General features: G+C 43.8%; 1 long non-coding RNA gene across 1 annotated transcript in view; it reads right to left on the minus strand.

Annotated features, from left to right (window-relative positions):
• Positions 1-399: 399 nt before the first annotated feature.
• Positions 400-11993, minus strand: part of LOC146752983 (uncharacterized) — a 41854-nt gene continuing 30260 nt past the window's right edge. The window contains exons 2-3 of the long non-coding RNA XR_014940314.1: positions 3443-3597; positions 400-487 (exon numbers count right to left, since the gene is read on the minus strand). This is a non-coding gene — a long non-coding RNA (uncharacterized LOC146752983). The remainder of the gene's footprint in view (positions 488-3442; positions 3598-11993) is intronic.

An 11993-nucleotide genomic window follows, 5' to 3' on the forward strand; every position in this document is an offset into this window, starting at 1 on the left:
ATAACCCACGTAAGCTTATAAAGCAGCTATGCTCATCATGGCGCCAGATGCGAGGGGGATATCTCCTCCTCCAAGAGGACTCGCACTCCAAGAAAAGCTCTAGGTACATATTTACAGACAGAACATTTACATATTCATTACGTTTCACAGAAATGGCCTGGAATTCTGAGAAATTATTAACATATTGTCCGACTCTCTTGAACATGCGTCCTAAAAATGGGGTGGGGGCCTCCGGTGGTCATTGGATGAAGGCTAGTAGTCTACCCCGCTGTGAACTTCCAACCTTTTAGTGGGGGGTAGTCCAAACCAGCTCGTACTGGTGTTTTGTTGAGCCAAGGCATCTGTTTCACTCTCCCATCTTCTACAACAGGAGTCCATTCTTCTTTCTTATCGTTGATGGGCGGCAAGTTTCCGTGGACTCTGCATTCTGTTCTTCAGCTTACGTGCCTGCAAGTGCCTTGTCCTTCAGCGTGGACCTTCAGCTGACCTACAAGGAAGATAACCACGCACTCCTGCTATCAGGTACTCCCACAGCCCGGATGGTAGAAGTCTATACAGTCTGGATAAATGTTCCCATGTAACCAATGAATCACCTAGGAATGAAGCTCAACTCACACGATGGAATTTCTGAAGTTTCAGTTTGCTTTTACAAAAACAAACAAACAAACAAACAAACAAAAAACCACAAAAAAACAAAAAAAAAACCAACAAAAAAAACCAACAAAAAAAACCCCCAATGAATTTATGCACATATACGTGCACAAGCATACATAAGAGAAGCAAAGCCCTGAAGAAATTGCTGATACTGAAATGTCATGTATTTAGAAGGCAGGAAATAGCAGGTGCAAATGTAACATGAAGACCTAGCAAATCCAGCTCCTTTGCACATATTTCTAGCAATCTGGTCCCTTCCTGTTCTATCACATACTATTTGCAGGCAGAAGCCTGATTCACACATTGCACATGGCAGACCTATGCTTCAGAAGAGCAAGATGTTTGACTGAGAGTGGATGTTTTCCATAGGATCTCTACTTGTCTATTGCAGGGATGAAGAGGTACAGCAAATACCAGGAACTGCAAAGAAAGAAGAGGAAGGTCTCAAGGCTGATGTTGCTGAATGTCTACATTTCATGTCTACAATCCATGCCTGAATGTCTAGAGGGATGGATTTTCCCAGTACTAAGCAAAATGATTAAACCAAGCACCAGGAGAGATCACCCACCCATTGGGTTGGCCCTGTGTTCTCGGTCCCTGACTCCAACCAAAACTAATGGATAAAATAAATGGTTAAAATGAGAGATGCTTCATAACGCTAAGTCGGACCTAAAAATTAGACATAGGGGATTTAAATTGAGCAGCACAAAACTAGGAAATTCCCTACTGTAACATCCCTGCCTCCCAAACAGAAACCCAAACCCATCATCTGCCCGCACCAACCTGAGATGCTGTGCAACTAAGTTAGTTGGCAGCTTGCTGCTATGACCCCCCCAAAAAACCCACTCTGACAAAATTAATGATCTTCTCTCCAGAGTATGGTTTGAATTGTGTCCAGCAAGCAAAGCCTGCAGCCATATGCCAAACAATGAGAAGGAAATAAAATACTGACTAGCTGTTTGTTCATAAAGCTCCACCTATTCTGTGCACCACCTCAAACATTGCTGCTTTGTAAAGGTTGGGTTTAAAGATGGCACTGGATACCCAAGAGAAGACTCAGGTTTGTGTTTGCTAACTTTGCATTTGGTGTTTGCTGAGTTATGGAGCTTCCCTTGCAGTTTTGGAAATGTCTGTATAACAGCAATTGTCTGCATGGAGTTGTTACCCTGAGCAGTATCACAGTCAGGACTGGGTCCAGAATTCCTCTGGATATCAGCTATATTGGAAGCTATTAACAGTAGCAAACTACTGAAATATGATTAGAGGCAAGCTGATAACTCACTTTAAATCATAGCTGGCTTCTGCAGCCAGGGAGAAATAGCCAGACTCGCTGACAAGGCAGATGAAAGCCTCCAAGGGCTCTCTGTACCTCTCTGCCTCCCTCTGCTCCTGAGCAGAGATCCATGTGTATTCCTTGGGAACGCTGTCTGTGCCAGAGAGGTTTTAGCCAACCAGCTGTGTAATCTGCAGGACAAGAGGTCAGGGTCTCAGCAGGGAATTCAGAGCAGCTCTGAGCATCTCTGGGGAAAGCAATGGCAAGACCTGGGGATGCAAGAACTTGGGATGCTCTTATCACACAGGCTGCTGACTTTGTGTCCTTTCCCTGTGTATGCTGGACACCAGACCAGAGATGGGAGTTATTTGGCCCTTTGAGTCTAGTTCCCACTGTTTTGCCTGTAACTAGAGCAAAATTCCCTTCCATAAGCTTCCTTTTAAAAACGACCATCTTAAATATAGTTCAGTTGTCTGCCTGTTGGTTATATGGTCCTTCCCCAGTCTTTCTCTCCAACTCTTTTAGTTACTAGTTTAGACGTATCCATATCAAGGTTACCCCATTTCTTCTGGTGTTTCCATGAATCTTCCCTTGCAAGCATTTACCACAGTGCATTTAAAACCTTTTTTTTCCTGTCTTCTTGACTGTTATTATTATCACAGAATCACCTGGGGATTCACGCAATATCAAGAAGCCTCCAGGCTAGGAATAATCCTTTTCCTGAAAGGTTTACAGTCTAAGTAGGCAGGACTGTAAGTGGCAATGAATTGAAGCAGAAGGTCAAATAAATAATCTAACAGATCAATAGCAAATGTAAACAAGTTCCTATTTGCATTTTCCTGATTTGCCCACCACAAACCACACAAACATCTATGGATGCACCTATTGGTCACATCTGCTGCCTTGTCCATGCCACAGAACACCTGCTTTGCCCTGCACACACTAAAATTGCCCTACCATTCCCTGGGCTTGATATAGAACTAAGGTTGGCTCAGCTGCTCATTGCCAAGTGTGTGTGGCCAGCAGTATCACCATGAGACTCATGAGATGGCTTCACTGATATGGAGTCATCTCAGATATCAAAACATCTTTGTGTCTCTTATTCATTTTGCTGAAAGAATGCTTTTTTTTTTTTTTTTTTTTTTTTTTTTTCCTGTTAGAAAAGAATCACAGAACTATTTTTAAAAGAAGAAATCAAAGAAGCCAGGTTGCTTACAGGTCCTGAAAATTTCTGCGCTTCCATACTTGCACATTCCTCCAATGTAGACACGTAAATACAAAACCCATCAAGTGGAAACACATGCAGTCAGGTAGAGACAAGCAATTTCCATTTGTCACGCAACGTGCAGAGCCAGGCACAGGCTGTGCAATCCTGACCTCTGGTCTCAGCCATCACCAGGGCTGTGTCTGCACCACGTACAGCTGCCGCCCTTCCACCTACACTGGGGGAGATTCCCTCTCCACCTCTTCAGTAACAATAGGGTCTGAATCATGATAGTAGAATTGGCAACGTACCTGAGTGCATGGACACATATCCACCCTGTATCACAGTGATAACAGATCCTGCTGTAGGGCCGAGGACTTAAACTGAAGGAAATCAATCCATGCCTCTTGAGCTTGTTCTTGACATCAGCTCTGCTGCTTCCTGATCTCTGCATCCTTTCCTGTTCCTTTGGATTGGCAAAGCAAGAAAAACATACAGTTTTAGGCCTATCCCCTGGCAAAATGGCTGGCTCAACAGAAAGAATACACAATCCTCTGCAGAGGCACAGATCCTATCTCCTACTGTAGATCACATCAGATAACCCTATAAAAGGGCTTTTGTTCTAAGCTTCTATTTTGTTTGATTAAGAATTTAATATAATTTCTGCTTACTGAGTGTTTGTCTTCAAGATAAATCATTCTCAAATGATTAATAAGTGTGGTTAATTATTTTATACATTTCTCTATGTCTCCTGAGTGATAACAAAATTGTTCTGGTAAAAACAAAAACATATAACTTAATTCTTAAGTTTCTAAGCTTTGATTTAACATAGGAAATGTAAAACTGATCCACTACTGAGGAATTCTGAGTTCATCAGCCCTTAATGAAGCTGGTCTCATTCAGGGAAATCCCTTGTGGAGATGCTCAGTCATGGTCTGAAACAGTGATGGAGCAGGTGGGAAGGCAGGGCCAACCCAGGAGAGCTCAGGTGCAAGCAGTGCAGCTGAATAACTGGAAGGGGTGGAGGCAGGATTCACCCCTTCCCAGACCTCATTTAAGGGTTGGCAGTGGAGCTGAGGGCATCTCTTGCTGGCAGTCCCTGCCTACCTGAGGCTCTACAGAGGTAGGCAATTCTTGTCTTTCACTTCTCCATCTGTGGCTGCTGCATTTGGGTTTGTTCTCATTTGCTGTATCCAAAGACTTTGCTGCCCTGCTATTACCATCTCAGCATAGCATTGCAACAAGCATAGGCTGCATAAGGGCTGCCATTGTGAATGTGGTTTCTTAGTTAAAAATTTAGCAAGTATTACCCTGCTCTAATACCATTTCATTTTCTTTTTCTAACAGTAAGAGGAAATCAAGTAATCACTTCCGAAGCGCATGAAAATACACAATGTGAATGGATGGTCTCTCATGGAAAAGAGTGTTCCAATGGTGTCTGCCCAAATAGTGCTGTGATAATGTTTTTTCTCCTTTCTTACATCACACCTCTCCCAAACTCCAAGCCATGCAGTAGGCAGGAAATGCCATTAAAATCTGCACATAAGAATATTATGAAGAATGCATAGCTGAACATCTGAGGCTCTCAGATTAAGTTTGAATTCTTTGTGTCAGCTCTGACTCAAGGGTTTAAATCGTGGCATGGCCTTGCTCCTTTTTTACAGGACACACAGTATTACCAGGTCGTTTTTCTCTATAAATCTTGGGTGTACACATAGAATCTGGTGCTGTATCACCAAGTCCAGTCTGCTGGAGTAATTGATTTGAAAAGTATGAAAAGTGTTTGCCATCCTTACTCAGATCACATATCCTATTCTGCAAGAAACCCCGAGAGGAATTTATAGGATTATTCAATGAGTGAGGTACTATTCATGGTGAGTAAAGGTGGCAAAATGAACTTGCTGCTGATTATGAGCAGCTTTTCCTCACTTACACTGCTGTAAATTTAAATTAACTCCACTCAATCAATGGTGAGTAATTGATATAAAATCAGAGTAAGAGGAGAATTAGTCTGTAAGTATGTCTAGAATGAATAAACAGCAAAAATTTGCTGGCGTGTAGAACTCCCCCCTTGAAGCTTAGCTGCAAGGTTACTTTTATAACTGATTGCTTCATTCTCAGAAGCTCTGCACTGCTGCTCGAAAAGGAGGTCTATACTGAGTTGCTACATGCTAAAAACACACATGGTTTGCAAAATCCCATTGAGTCTGGGACAGCCTTTGGGCACAGCCTTAGCAAGCAGCTCCTGTGCAGTGCCCTGCTGTGCGCTGCCAGCTTGCAGCTGGTTTTGCACTGGAGGACACTGGGCTGACACAGGAGAGGAGTGATTTGAGCACTGCATCCCCTTCCTCACAAGCAATTCAGCAGATGCTTTATAAGAGCAAACAGAAGCTCTTGCCTTCAGCTGGGAGGTGTCTGCTCCTTCCTGCCTCCCCAGAGCAAGCATTGCACTCAGTTATGTTTGTATGGCAGTTCCCACTGTGGGGTTTGGAGCTGGCCAATACCTCTAGTTACTAACACAAAACTATTATTATTTAATCTGCGGAGACCTCAGGATGCCTTTCGGGTGGCATATTTTTAATGCTCATGAATGTATCGCCTGGATATTGTTTAATTTTAGCTCTGCTTATTAGATTTAGAGAACAAAAAAACCTGCCTTCCTCCCTCTGTGATGCTGACCCTGCTCTCACCTGAACTCTGGCCATGGCTTTTCCTGCCCCACTTCCCTCTCCTTCCCCTCCCCCAAGCAGTGGGTTGAGGAGGGTGCCATCACCTCTGGAACTTGAAGATTAAAAGGCAAAAAATTGACAGTAAACCGCCAATGGCTCATTTACTGTTGACGGTGAGTCAATCAAAATCCTGCTTTCCCTCTGCTTCCTGGCTTTCCCATCTGTGTGAATTCATGACCTGATTTCTGATGTGTTCCACGCTGTAACTTTTTTCCCCTCGGAATTTAATTGCTTCTGTTTCACATTTGGGCGCTGAAAAGTTGACAGAAGCTGTACAATCCCCTCCAGCAACAGATCCTATTTATAATGCTGTAAACTATGTTTTGCAGTGATATGATTAGTAACAAAAGGGAGAAAATTACACAGAAATGTGCATCTCTTTGTATAAAACCCTGTTATCTGCCAAGTTTTACTATGAGGATCACCAGAAATGTTAGCACAGCGTAAGGAAGCCACCAAGTCTGCCTGCACAGGGCATTCTGAGAGCAGCACCACAGCGACTTGCCCTACACCAGGGACAGCATTTACCCAAACAGAGGTCAGAGTCAGGACTGAGCATCCTCAGGCACAGTGCACAGAGGAGGAGGGAGAGCAGGGGGAGGAAGGCTGGAATTTAGAGATTGTGGCAGCAAGGTGGTTGTGCTGTGATCATCTAAGGATGTCAATAAGGCTAATATCTTTTAAAAGACCGATCATTATAGCTGGAGGGAAAGAAAAAACTGAGGAAAGCTTTTGGGCACATAAACCCATCTTGAATGACATTTCAAGTCTCCATCCATTTTTACAGGGTCTGAAATAGACCCATTTCTTCTTCGTCAGGAGCCCATGACATTTTTGTCGATATTTTTCTACCTCTTTTTTGTCTTGAAAACACATCTGAACTTTTATTTGCTGGAAACCACATATGCAGTAAATAAAAAGGGATACCTAAAGTTACCAAGATTTTTATTTACTAAAAGATATTCTCGTGCAGGGAATGCTTGATGACTGTTTTGGTATTACTTTAGTATTTTAATTTTTAAGAATTGAAATGATCCAGAAACACTCCTAAGAACCAGGAAACTGAGGAAAGCTGGATGCACCAATGTTTTGCATAGGGTTTCTCTTTTCGCATATGCCTTTTGGGGTGGGAGACCTTTGCCTGAGATATGCCTGACCCACTCCACTGCAATAAGATGACTGTGAGAGCAACTGTTGGAGCCTGACTTGGCCTCAGCCATGGGCCAGTGCTCACTGATGGATGTTTTTAACCCTTATGAGGTTCTTTCCTAACTCTGGGCTCTGCTGAGCTGCCTTGTAGGACTGGAGCACAGGGAGGCCTCTGACAGTGATTCAGTCCTCCAACCCTTTTGATGTCATTAGACTTTCCCCAGACGGGTGGGGACTTCTACGAGTAAAGCAAACACCCACCTTTTTTGCAGTCAGACGTTTGTTTCATCATGCTGTAGATCATTATGTGTAGCCAGACATTAGGCAGCATGTCAAGGCCTTCAAGAGAGACCTGCTGCTCAGAGAGGTAACAGACTTCAGCCCAAGCGAGGACATCTTCATTATGGCCAAGGTAGCCCAAAGTTTTTAAGTCAGAAAACACAGGACTCCGAGCAACAGTGAGCACTGAGGAGACAAGGTTTGGCTGAGAACAGACTCCAAGCAACTGCTAGCTCTAGTCTGAGTGTACCAGAGGGATGCTATCAGCTTCTCCATACTAACAAGCACCAGTTTAGAGATACACTGGCAGATAAGCAGCAGAGTGATCCTTCCCACCTTCCCTGAGGCTGTAACACATTAAGTAAGGAATAAATCCCTTAAGCTGCAAGCAACAAATGTTCCTTGTGGACCAACTGGAATGCAGCTTCCTATCCTTTTCCCTCCCATGGCTAAAGTCTGTCTCTTAGCTGCTTCCTCTTCCACCAAGTCTCCATGAACAAGGAACAGCAGCTCCTCAGCTTTCAGCACTGGAATGGCTCTTCTATCGCTCTGACCCGTTTATTAAGAAACTCTTCTAATAAACTGCAATGCTAAGCTAGTACACTGCCTGGTTCTCTCCAGCAGGCAGCTGTTCCTAGAGGGGAAGAAATAGATTTATCCTGCCACCCACAGCACACCCTGGCAGGAAGTTTGGATGCTGCTATCATTCCATCAGTCTTTTTTAGCTCTCTCTTCTTGCAGGCACTTTTTGCTGTGTCACAGTGTTTGTGCTTGTTTATGTGGCCATGCACACATTTTCATGTTCCTGTAACAGGCAGACATGTGGAGATGCATAGGAGCTGCTGCATCTCATGATGCTGACATATGAGAACTTATTTGTTCAGCCTAGATCTGCTTTGCTCCCCCCTGTTTCAGCCACGATTACCTTAATATATGGAGGCACAGTAGCAGTCTCCTCACTTCATTACCCCCTAACATCACACATCTCTCCAACATCCTGAATACTATTTCATTCGCAAATGTAAAGGTGGGCATCCTCGTTTACCTCTGACAGATGGCATCTGAGCTATCTACAAAGATATGTGCTTTTACCCCAGAAAAGAAGCAAAGTCAGCCACGTTGATCTGATCAGAGATGGATGGGATGGAAGTAGGAATGGCAAGAAGAGTCTTATACTCTTTGGTAGAAAATCAACACAGAGCAGCGTGACAGTAATTACTGCACCTGGTTTATGATTCAAAGAACTGGCAGTACCAGTCCAGCTACTAATAGAGAAATCTGTCCATTAAACTTACCTTAAATGTTCTCTGAAAGACAGCAAAGTCAGGTCCTGTACAGGGACGTGAGCCTGTCAGTACATTATCTGGTCTTCAGTTCCAGCAAAGCCTTCTGCTCTTAGACAAGAGAGTCCAGTTTCTCTCCCTTCAGATGATGAACTGGCTGGAGAGTGTCACCACAAAAATGCCACAAGGAGCAGATCCCAAATGTGACTCCCGCGGCAATATGGTTTGGAAAGCTTGCAGCGCTGTCACCTGAGGAACACCACCTCAAAACACCGAGGCAGGACTTCAGCCTTCACCACTTTCAACCCAGCACCAGCTCTACAGAGAAAAGGGTATTTAGTCTATCAGATTTTGCGACGGGACCAGTGGGAAGCAGATTGAAAACCAGCAATTCGGGCAGCTTATAGTTATAGCCCAGGAAATAAAAAAATAAGAGGTGTAGGGGTTTAGAAATGAAGAGTGGGAATGAAGACCTAGCGCTGTCTTTCAAGAGGTTCAGAATTCCCCTCAGCCCCTTTTTAAAGGCAAACCCCTGCAGCTAAGGCCAAGGCAATGCAATGGCTGTGCATCTCATTGCACAGAACTTCTTGTCCTTTTACAAGGGCATCTAGTGCCATCTTCTCCAGAAAAGCCCTTTCTCTAGAGACATAGGTGTGCTGGTGCAGCATTTCTGTTACCACATTACCTGCCTTCCTTCACATATCCTGGTGCACACTTACATGGACAGCACAGTTTTGCAGAGGCACTGCACCCACGTCGAGTTGTCAAGAGGTAATGTTACCTTTCCAAAGGATTGCTGCCAGAGTGACAACAGCTTTAGAAATGTGAATCTTCCAAATTCAAGGCTGAGGTCCTGGAAGCTCCTCACTCATTTGTCCAGGAGCTCCCTTTTTTTTCAGCACCCAGGCAGAGATGTGCAGTGCAGTCTAACAGAGAGGAGACCAAAGCTCTGTCCAAGATTGCCTCTGTGGATTTGGACAAATAACTTCATTCACTCTGTTTATATTTCCTTATCCCTATGGAGATGATGCTTCACAGGGTTGTTCTAAAGGTAACATCAGTTTACTACAACTGAGCTGCTGAGCACTGGCTGAGGACACAGTGTGCATTCTGTTAATTAATCTGATCCAGTCTGTGTCAGTGCAAGGCTTCCCCATACATGACGTTGGCTTTTTTTTGTTATAATTCTGTATGAAAAAGCAAGCAGACAGATAGCCTTTAACCACCCAACAGCCTGGAAGGCAGGGGAAGCCGACTGGACTGCTTGTTGGAGGCATGGAGCAGGAACAAGGAATGTCAGTTCTGCCACTTATTCACTATTTGACTCTGGACGAAGCATCTACCCTCTGCACACCTAATTTCATTAAAAACAAATCAGGAGGGTATGCCAAGGTTATTGTTTTTCTAATTACCCCAGAGCCCTTCCTTGCATGGAAGGCCTTTCAGAGAAGGGATTCGCTCAGAAAATAGTAATCCATCATTCAGGTGCCAAGAAATCACAAAAATGCAGGCTGAGCCATGAACAAGCTGTGTCACCAAAGCATATTTCTGCTTCAGTGTGACAAACACCTGAGCAAACAAGCTGTGGGAATAAACATAATCAAAGGTTATTAGTTAATAGGGACTAATCTCCCACAAACACTTGTGTACTGAAGCAGGCTCTTTCAAAAACACAGGTTCGGTCGCAGAAGGAATTCAGCTAATCTGGAGTTTGTTTTCTCCTGCCTGCTGTGTGGGATGTGGTAGAAATCACACACCGGGTCTTCCTGGCAAACCAGAATTGCTTTTGTTGATGTCCATTTCTCCATCTCTGCTCAGAAGCAATCGTGGGTTTGGATGTGCTTAGATAGCATCACTCGTATGGTAAGCTCTGCTCAGCCTGCTGTCATATGGGGAAGTGTATTGCTAATGGGGCCATGTGAAAAACAAAACTCTTCAAAGAGGTGAATCTGTATCTTTTGGGTGATGTGTTTTACACTATGAACCTTTGAAAAACTGCTCTGGTGAAGCAGAGGGGATTATGAACTGCAGCATATGAGAGCTGACAAAGCTATCGTGTAGGCCACAGCTATGCAAGAGAGAGAACAGGTTCTGCTCCCTAGGAGAAGACACAGCCCCTGCCTCCTCCTCAGTATCTGTGCAGCAGGCTCTAAGGCTGCTCCCCAAACCAGGTAAGATGCTCAAGTGCTTACAAAGGAAAGGCTTTATGTGTTATTTCTGTCTGTCCCTAACTGTTCCAACGTGAGCCCCACAGCAGCAGCATGGAAGGACCTGCCTTTCTTACTGAAGCCCACAGGACTGTCTATGAGCCTCAAGTCAAACCCATGCTTAAGTAGCTGTTACATGAAGTCCCACCACAGCTGGGGACTGTGTCAGTGATGAAGTCACCCCCGACCTCTGCATCTCAGCCTGAAACACTTTGTTGCCCAAAAATGCAGCTTTTTTTAAGAATTAACTCATCTAACATCAAATGGATTTCATTATCTTTCCACAGAATGAATCAATAATAGCGGGCAGAGACCCTAATGCCATTTACCAGCATTAGTTTACACTCTTTGTGGAAATCTCCTTTCTCGTGGATTACAGTAAAGCAGAATTTATCAGGACTGCAGAGAAGCCGGGGGCATCGCTTTTGGTTTCTGATCACAGCTCTACCTTCCTCCACCAAGAAAACAGCAAATGATTAGTCATATAGTACTTATTGATTTACTAGTCTTCGTTTATAAAATTATGTTTCCCAGGATTGTTCTTTTTATTATTATTATTATTATTATTACTGAAGCAAATTGTAACACACTAAATTGGAAGCTGGTTAACTCCTCCCTATCTCTGCTTTTATAGCTCATTTTCTCACTGATTGAACAAAAGCCATCAAGTGAGAACTGTTTTTTCTAAACACAGGAAATAAAAGGCAGGCTTCATAAGGATGTATCATGCTCAGATCGTTTGTGCTTCCTTCCTTCTCACCACCTGCTGCAATTCCTACCCTTCTTTCCCAACCGTTTTACCCTAATTTTTATGTGAGAATATCTATTAACAGAATCATACAGCAGATAACTGATGATAACAAGTACATTTGAATAAACAGTCACACAAAACACATTTTCTATTCCTACGACCAGGAGGGAGATAACAGTTTCGTTTGTCCTCCATATCAGAGCAGGACCAGATAATCTCAAAGCCTTGCTCCCTCTGCTCTACAGGTACACTCCTGCTTTTCAAGGAGTACTCGGATGAAGTACAATAGGAAGCTCCAGTCTGCCTTCCATGCAGATGATTTCCAGAGACTCAGGAAGAGGAAAGAACATCACTGGAACAAGGACCACAGGGATGGATTCAGATGACATTGGACAGGAAGGGGAGATCGTTCACGGCTGCTCCTATGACATCAGTAGGGCCAGCTGGTGATGTTAACTGATATA

Source organism: Coturnix japonica, unplaced genomic scaffold, assembly GCF_054131305.1.
Source record: "Coturnix japonica strain WE unplaced genomic scaffold, WE-NBRP24 Scf040, whole genome shotgun sequence".
Lineage (NCBI taxonomy): Eukaryota > Metazoa > Chordata > Aves > Galliformes > Phasianidae > Coturnix > Coturnix japonica.